Source organism: Tursiops truncatus, chromosome 6 (genome assembly GCF_011762595.2).
Source record: "Tursiops truncatus isolate mTurTru1 chromosome 6, mTurTru1.mat.Y, whole genome shotgun sequence".
Taxonomy (NCBI): Eukaryota; Metazoa; Chordata; class Mammalia; order Artiodactyla; family Delphinidae; genus Tursiops; species Tursiops truncatus.
In genome coordinates this window covers 68,112,129-68,121,774 of record NC_047039.1, presented here as the reverse complement: position 1 = coordinate 68,121,774, position 9,646 = coordinate 68,112,129, and the positions used below count along the sequence as shown (strand labels likewise).

The window sequence follows — 9,646 nt, the reverse complement described above, 5'->3', positions numbered from 1 at the left end:
GCTAGCCCTCAAACACTCTAATTTTTATACATCCCAAACAAGTACAGCTTGAGTATGCAATGTCCTCTGAGTTGCTTTTTCTCTTTTAAACATTTGCTATAATTTTCCTAATACATTGAAAACTTTTTTCTCCTTGATATAGGAAATGATTTCCCATCTGCTAACTCTCATTTTTCAAATGTACTCAATTCTAACAGCAAAGACAAGAATTCTATAAACAGCCACACCCCTTTTGCAAACCACCATGTCACAAGGAAGGTTCTTTTTTGAAACTGCATTGTAAATAAAAATAAAATAAAATTTGGAGACTTGCTGTAAGTTTTCTTTTAGTTGTTAAATGTGAGTAGAATAGATTCTTTATTATCTTCCCATATAATATATCCCATTGTATAAGTGTAATATATAACCTTGTACCAAAAAAAATGGTATTTTGAAAAGCAGATTAAATCACAGAACTTGGCTTATATGGCTCTCTAAAATGTTTGTCATAAGTATATATTATCATATGACTGGACTTCCATTATTAAAGTGTTTAGTTTTTAAGTGTTTGGTTTGGAAATATTCATTCAATGTGAAGGATTAAAACAAAACAAGGGCTTCCCTGGTGGCGCAGTGGTTGAGAGTCTGCCTGCTGATGCCGGGGACACGGGTTGGTGCCCCGGTCCGGGAAGATCCCACATGCCGCAGAGCGGCTGGGCCCGTGAACCATGGCCGCTGGGCCTGTGAGTCCGGAGCCTGTGCTCCGCGGCGGGAGGGGCCACAGCAGTGAGAAGCCCACATACCACAAAAAAAAAACAAAAAACAAAAATAAAACAAAACAAAACTCATTAAAAGGCCAGGATCCTGGTCCTCCTTTGCCATATGCTATGAGATCTCAGTTAAGACACTTACTTTCCCTGGTTCTTTGTTTCCACATCTAGAAAGTGAAGAAGCTAAATTAGATGCTTTATTAATGGCTTACAGTCCTATAACTGTCAGATAGTTTTTGAACAGTTCATTCAGGAGTCTCAAAGCATTAGAACAGCTAATAATTACTAATTTACAGATGAAGAAACTGGAACTCAAATAAGCTAAGTAACTTGCCCAAAATCACAAAACTAAACTGTGGAATAGCTAATCCCTTACCCAGGCCTGTCTGATTCCAAAGCTCATGCTTTTAGCTCTACCTCCAATGGAATTCTCCACTTTCAGGAGGAGAAGAAACTCTGGTTTCCATAACTTTATAAAGGATAGGACATAAAATCTATATGCTATAGAAGAGCCGCCTTGGAGAAAGTACTGGACAGTTTGAGGGTTGGCCTCTATATTTTGTCCTTTGAATAACTGAGACAGTAGCTCTCAAACTATGACCTGGACCAGAAGGATCAATAACACCTTAAAAATTGCCAGAAATGCAGGTTCTCAGGCCCCACCCCATGCATACTGAATTAGAAACTCGGGGAATGGGACCCAGCAATCTGTGTTTTTACAAGCCCTCCAGGTGATTCTGTTACACACCACAGCTTGAGAACCACTGCACTAAGATGTATGACCTTGAGAAATGCATGCAAGAACTCTTGAGTTCCAGTTGCCAGCTCTGAAATCCTATGGTCCTTCTATGACCTAAAGTCTGAATTATTAAGAGGAAGATAGATCAGATTCATATCCTTAATTCTGAAAACTGATATCCAATAAAGGGAAGAAGGGGAAGGCAGATGAGGACGAAGAGGTCAACCTTTTGTATAGCCCCCAATTAGTCAAAGCAACAGTTTTATTTGTGATGATTTATGGCAGTGATGCCTGTGACATCCCAAAATAGAACATCTTTTTTGGAGTCACTCTGAATGCATCTAGCTCTTTGGGAATTTAAAAATTTATTAGGCAACTTGGAGTTCAGCTCAAAGAAAGACAGAATCTATTTAAAATATGCATTCTGTTTCTTTAGCCCTGCTTTAAGCCTTCAGGAGACAGTTTCTGGGAATGGAGTCTAATAGATCATTTTTGCAAAATAGAACAAAGTAATATCTCACTTCCCAGGAGTTAAAACCTCTCCCCACACCCACACCACCCCAGGAGGTGACATATATCTCGGAATTCATTTCAAGCAGAGATGACATAACCAGCTTTCCAGGTAGCTTCAGGAACTTACGTTTCCCCAGCTTAGGAATGACTCAGCAGATGGCCTTAAGTACCATGCTGGCGCCAAGGGTCATATTTTCATTATTTATTAAACATTTTACTTGCTCACAGCCTAAGTCCCTGTAACTCAATTCTCACATTGTGCATGCCTTGGGTCAGAAACCTCTTCATTAGGCCTAGCCCTGAGGTTAGAACAAATGCCATTTTTCACTTACGAGGCTGAAGCTACTGACCCATCATCAAAATATCTGGTGCCTAGTAACCATTCAATGAATGTCTGTCAAGTGAAATAGTGAGTTAAAGAAAGTAGTGCCCAGGCTTCAGTTTAATTTATAAATATCAGTAATGGTTGTGCACCATTTGGAACACAGCCTCTTACTTACTGCTTTCATAATGGAGGACATTAACGTGTTCTGAGCACTTATTAACGTCCTGAGTACTTTGTGAATGTCTCATTTGATCCTCACAGCAAGTCCAAGGTTGGAGTTGTATTGTCCCATTTTGTAGGCAAGAAAACTGAGGCTGAGATTCCTGAAATTGTACAGCTGATAAATGGCAGAGCCAGGACTGGAACTTTTTTTTTTTTTTTTGCGGTACGCGGGCCTCTCACTGTTGTGGCCTCTCCCGTTGCGGAGCACAGCCTCCGGACGCGCAGGCTCAGTGGCCATGGCTCACGGGCCCAGCCGCTCCGCGGCATGTGGGATCTTCCCGGACCGGGGCACGAACCCATGTTCCCTGCATCAGCAGGCGGACTCTCAACCACTGTGCCACCAGGGAAGCCCTGGAACGTGATTCTTATCCTACTTTCCCTGCTGTCTAATACTGGACTTAGTATGGAGGCAAAATGGCTCCTCAGAACTAGGGTTCAGACTTTGGCCCTGAAACAGGTTGATAGTCAAGAATCATAGGTCTGTGCTCGCTTCGGCAGCACATATACTAAAATTGGAACGATACAGAGAAGATTAGCATGGCCCCTGCACAAGGATGACACACAAATTCGTGAAGTGTTCCATATTTAAAAAAAAAAAGAAAAAAGGAATCATAGGTCCTACCTTGAAATAACAGACAGAGACAACTGATTATGGCAGATAAATGGAGAAATGAGTAAAACCATACTTTTAAAATCAAATATTTTATACATATAAAATAATTTATGGAGATGTCATATACAAAATATGAATAAAAATAGGTAAGTTATAAAGAATATAATAAAATAAAGACATATGTGCCCATCACCCATGTATATAACATTTCTTCATATATATGTAATATATATATAAAGAATCTCTTTATCCAGAAATTACCACTGTCTTAAATTTTTTATTTTCCCCTTGCTTTTCTGTATGGTTTTATTACATGTCTATGTATATGCATGTACAAAATATTTTATTAACTTTGTTTTTAACTTTATATATAAGGTATTATACTTCAAGTATTCTTCTGCAACTTGCTTTTTTAAAATTTAACGTTATGTTCCCGGATTTATCCATTTTGTCACATAGAGCTGTGGTTCATTCGTTTTTACTGATGTATAGTATTCTATTGTATGAACATACCTTAATCTATTCTTTCTGTCAATGGGCATTTGGATTGTTCCTCGTTTTTGACCATCACAAATAGTGCTATCATGAACATCCTTGTACATATCTCCTGAGCGTTATGTTACTACCTAGAAGTAAATTTCTGAGTCACAGAGTATGCACATGTTCTCCTTGATAAGGCAATGACAAATTGTTTTCTAAAGAGTTTAGACCAGTTTACACTGGTATCAGCAATAGCTAAGTATTTATATATCCTCTCAACATTTGATATTGTTATACTTGTTCATGTTTGCTGGTCTGGTAGGTGGAAAGTGGTGTCTATTAGTTTTTATTTGTAGTTCCTACATAATTTATTTGGTTGAGCATCTTTTCATGTGTTTATTGGCTTTTATGATTTCCTTATCTATGAAGTACATACAGTTCATCTCTCTCTCTTTTTTTTTTTTTGCGGTACACGGGCCTCTCACTGCTGTGGCCTCTCCCGTTGCGGAGCACAGGCTCTGGACGCACAGGCTCAGCGGCCATGGCTCATGGGCCCAGCCGCTCCGCGGCATGTGGGATCTTCCCGGACCGGGGCACGAACCCGTGTCCCCTGCATCTGCTGGCAGACTCTCAACCACTGTGCTACCAGGGAAGCCCTCTCAACCCTTTTATACTGAAATGTGGATGAGGAATTGGAGATACATGAGTAGTGCCAAGATAAATGAATGAGTGGAAGAAGAGAAGACAACATGTTTGAAAGGCCAGAAATCAACGAGAATATGGTGTGTTTGAGAAACCAACAGAAATTCCATGCAATATGTTGCTAAAATGCGAACTTTGACTTTAAGGTAAGAGAGATCTGAAATTGAAGCAGGTTCTACAACATACCACTCTATAGTAATTTCAAATTAAACATCTAGAAACTAGTTATTTGACTCCTGAATTCCAAATGAGGGAATGATTTGTGGAGATGATTTTTTGGAGAGAGAGTTATTTCCTCCAACCTCTCCAAGGGGGAGGGGAATGCGGTGCTGCCTTTCATCTCGAGATTAGAGAGGACTTCCCTTGGATCAGTAGGAGGATTTAATATGTACCCTGAGGAGTTCAGGGGGCGTGGTGGACTGATGTCAACTCTTGCTTTAAAAACTGGAGTCATCTGCAGTTACAGAGCCAGAAGAGAGGTCAGCAGGCAGCAGCTAGACTTCTACATTTGGTGAGGCATCTTTAGACAATATGAGCCAGGGAAGAAGCTTAACCCTTTCCTTACTGCTCCTCTCTTCCCTTGCTTCAACCCGCTGGTGGAATCAGAAACCAGGTTTAGCACACTGGAGTTGGGTGGGAGAGGTGGGAGCACCATGTGGGGAAAATGAGAAGAGACTAGGACCCACCCTCTTCTTCCACTAGCAACCGGCTCACACTGGGCTCCAGCATGGGGGAGGGGCACAATTTAATTTTAAATCAACTTTGAGTGTTTTCAGTGTCATATGGGACTTGATGTTTCGAAATATTGAACTGAGAATGTATTGACATTGGAAGTGACCATAATATTTTCTATCACCCAGTAGGGAACCAAAAAGTTATTGCAACTGCTGGTTTTTTCATCTAAGTGTGAGAGAAGAAACAGTCACATGAAAGGTTAAAGGGACAGTGGGAGACATATTGTTTCTTCATGATGTTCTGATTTTCAAAAATGATATAACTAGAGAGCAGCAAGAGAAGAGATTGTAAAGAAGGTGGCAAGGACCAGATCTGAAGCAGAATGAATCACAGGAGGATTTGGGACTTTCCCATAAAAGCCCTAGAAAGCCATTGAAGAGTTCTAGGTAGGGAAAATCTGTGATCAAAACAGTGCTTTTTGAAAAATCCTTCTAGTTTCAGAGTAAATGATGTCTTAAAGGGCAGCAGGGGCAGGGGTCACCCAGAGGAGGCCATGGTTTAGGAAAAAATATGTGGTGGTTTGGTCTAGATTAGTGGCAGTGAGAATAAAAGAAATGGAAGGTTGTGGGAGAGGTTGAGATTAATTGGTGATGGACCTGATAATGGCTTCTGCGTTTCTGATCTGAGCCACTAAGTTATCAGCAGCGCTATTTCCAGAAACTAGGAATTCTTTTGATCCTTTACTCTTTTGGGAGGTATACAGGGGCAGACAATAGTGTCTCCATCTCACTGATGTGGTGACTAATATTCAAGAAAACCATGTAATTTGCTGAAGTCCACATAACTCATTACATGCTGAGAGCTGTCGCTGGCTTCTTGCAGCTTCTACTTCAGATGACAATACTTGAACTAGTTCTTTTTCTTTTTTAATATAAATTTATTTATTTATTAATATTTTATTTTTGGCTGTGTTGGGTCTTCGTTGCTGCCCACGGGCTTTCTCTAGTTGCAGCGAGCTGGGGCTACTCTTCGTTGGGGTGCGCAGGCTACTCAGTGTGGTGGCTTCTCTGGTTGCGGAGCACAGGCTCTAGGCACGCGGGCTGCAGTAGTTGTGGCACGCGGGCTCAGTAGTTGTGGCACACGGGCTTAGTTGCTCCGCGGCATGTGGGGTCTTCCCGGACCAGGGCTTGAACCCATGTCCCCTGCATTGGCAGGTGGATTCTTAACCACTGCGCCACCAGGGAAGTCCAAACTTGTTCTTTTTTTTTTTTTTTTTTTTAATGCGGTACGCGGGCCTCTCACTGCTGTGGCCTCTCCCGTTGCAGAGCACAGGCTCCGGACGCACAGGCCCCGGACGCACAGGCCCAGCGGCCATGGCCCACGGGCCCAGCTGCTCTGCGGCACGTGGGATCCTCCCGGACCGGGGCACGAACCCGTGTCCCCTGCATCGGCAGGCGGACTCCCAACCACTGCGCCACTAGGGAAGTCCCAAACTTGTTCTTTTTGATTGCATTTAGAAACAAACGCCCCACCATAGGTGAAGTTAAGAGTGTAATTTAAAGGAAGAGAGAAAGAAACTGAATTCTCATACAGTCCTCAAGCTTAAAAACATTTATACATTCAACAATTTCAGCAAAACATAATTATGCTTCTTAGAATCATGGAACCATTTCATGAAACTCTGGATTTTAATATAGTTGAGAAAGCTCTGAACTGGCCTTGGTAACATTTGGTTCTCTTCCGGCCACACCATTCTGCAATTTATCTTTTAGAGCATTATCTCTTAAACCTTAAGTGCATACAAATCACTTCGGGATCTTGTTACAATGCCAATTCTGCTTTAGTAGGTTTCGGGTGGGGCTCAAGATTCTGCATTTTTCACAACCTCCCAGGAGATGCCCACACCGCTGGTCTGACTTTTGAAAAGGCAAGATTTTATTTTAGATGAGCGCAGGACTTCTCAAAGCTGATGTGGACACTGAAAGAGATCAGAGGGAAAGGACTGAAAGGAATCCCAGAAATGTAATTATGTTGGGGATAAACAGATCTAACCCTTGCAAAAGGTGAAGCAGACAAACTTTGCCAGGCCTATTTCCCCACTTTTCAAATTCCTTTCCTCATTCAGCACCTGCCCACCCTTAGTCCATCTTTCTACAGATTAACTCACTAATCCTTGCCTAGGGGCAGACTGGAAGGTGTTTTTTCCTGTTTCCCGTCCCAGGAAGCTGTATTTTCCACTGCACTTTCAAATTTCTAGACCCAAAGGATAATTAACTTTATTATGTAGAATGAGAGGTGATACTTTGATATTTGGGGGAAGGGGTCCCTGCTCAGCCCTCCTTCAAAGCTGATGAAGACCGATCCTGGAGAAGGGAAGAGGCCACCAGTTCAGATGGCTTGTCTTATAGGGAATATTTTATCCTGCTTAATTTCCCCTGCCTCCTAGAAATCAATCTTTAAGATATGCCAAGTATTAAAAAGGAAAGAATTTCTCTCCAAAGAATATCTGTTGGCAACTCTGCCTATGCTTTTCTTAGGCAGAAGTGATGTGGAGGGTAGGGACATTGTTGAACTCTCAGTAAGTTAAGGGATAAACAGGTGGAGATGAATTGGATTAGACTGAATTGTTCCAATTAATCATGCTGAATTTAGAGCCAAGAGATGTTAGGTTCTGCTCTGGGTTTGGCCATTTACTGTGACCTTGGACAAGCCATTTCACAGCTTTAGTTTCAGTCTCTTCACAAGTGAAATGAAACAACAGGAGAAAATGATCTCTAGGTTTCCTTCTTGTTCTAAAAACTGTGTCTGAAGCTGTTTCAAGTGAACTTGAAAAAAAAAAAGATAATTTTTACGCTGCCAGTTTTTACAATGGCTGGTCATCCAAATCACCTCGGAGAGCTTTTTAAAAATACAGGTCTTCTCCTACCCTGTTCTGATCATAGATGCAGCCTTGGAAACTATTTCATAAAGTTCTTCAGATAAAGTCTGTCCATCTGATCAATTTGGAAATCACTAAACCAAGCCACAAGGCGGCGACTGAGAGATGCTGATTTCCATCTGAATAATTTAAAACCATTTTGAGTATTAAAATACAAATAAAATTGGTTTGCCATTTCCATATCTAATTTTACTTCATAATTTGAAATAAATTTGTGGTTGAAAGCATCTCTTACGTTTTGGTATTTTGGGTTTAATTTTCTTCCATGTGAGCTGAAGCTATATTAATATAATATATATATAATTTCCAGCATTACATACATAAAATTAATATAATCTTTAGCATTCAAACTAAGGTTGGAGGTTTAGAGAGTGACAGCTATCTCCTGATGTGAATGAAGGATAAATGTTCCAATTTTCTAAGATAATCTCTTGACCCATAGTTCCCACATTTCTCTTGCTCTTTTCTTTTTTTAATTGCAGTATAGTTGATTTACAATATTGTGTTAGTCTCAGGTGTACAGCAGATTGATTCAGTTATATATATATATACATTTTCAGATTATTTTCCATTATAGGAAAGATACTGAATATAGATGCAATAAGATTATTGCAAGATATTGAATATTGTTCCCTGTGTTATACAGTAAATCCCTGTTGCTTATCTATTTTATGTATAGTAGTTTGTATTTATTAATCCCGTATTCTAATTTATCCCTTCCCCCCTCCCCTTCCCCTTTGGAAACCATAAGTTTGTTTTCTATGTCTCTGAGTCTGTTTCTGTTTTGTACAATATATAGATTCATTTGTATTATTTTTTAGATTCCACATATAAGTGATATCATATATTTGTCTTTCTCTATCTGACTTACATCACTTAGTATAATATTATCTAGGTTCATCCATGTGGCTGCAAATGGGAATATTTCATTTTTTATGGCTGAGTAATATTCCATTGAGATATTAATATAGACATCTATATCTGTATATTAACATATATCTCACATCTTCATAAACCAGTCATCTGTTGATGGGCATTTGGGTTGTTTCTGCACCTTGGTTATTGTAAATAGTGCTGCAATGAACACTGGGGTACACGTATCTTTTTTTTTTAATATAAATTTATTTATTTAATTTTATTTTTGTCTGCGTTGGGTCTTTGTTGCTGCACATGGGCTTTCTCTAGTTGCAGTGCACGGGCTTCTCATTGCAGTGGCTTCTCTTATTGCGGAGCATGGGCTCTAGGTGTGCGGGCTTCAGCAGTTGCAGCATGTGGGCTCAGTAGATGTGGCACGTGGGCTCTAGAGTGCAGGCTCAGTAGTTGCGGCGCACAGGCTTAGTTGCTCCACGGCATGTGGGATCTTCCCGGACCAGGGCTCGAACCCGTGTCCCCTGCATTGGCAGGTGGATTCTTAACCACTGCGCCACCCGGGAAGTCCCCATGTATCTTTTTGAATCATGGTTTTCTCCAGATATATGCCCAAGAGTGGGATTGCTAGATCATATGGTAGCTCTATTTTTAGTTTTTTAAGGAACCTCCATTTTGTTTTCCATAGTGGCTACATCAATTTATATTCCCATCAACAGTGTACCCTTTTCTACACACCCTCTCTAGCATTTATTTGTCGACTTTTTGATGACGGCCATTCTGACCAGTGTGAGGTGATTTCTCATTGTGGTTTTGATTTGCA

At 40.6% G+C, this 9,646-nt stretch overlaps 1 non-coding gene across 1 annotated transcript; it reads left to right on the top strand.

The window, feature by feature from the left end:
• Positions 1-3,030: 3,030 nt before the first annotated feature.
• Positions 3,031-3,137, top strand: LOC117312862 (U6 spliceosomal RNA). The gene has a single exon (XR_004527266.1). It is a non-coding gene; the product is annotated as a U6 spliceosomal RNA (small nuclear RNA).
• The last annotated feature ends 6,509 nt before the right edge of the window (positions 3,138-9,646 follow it).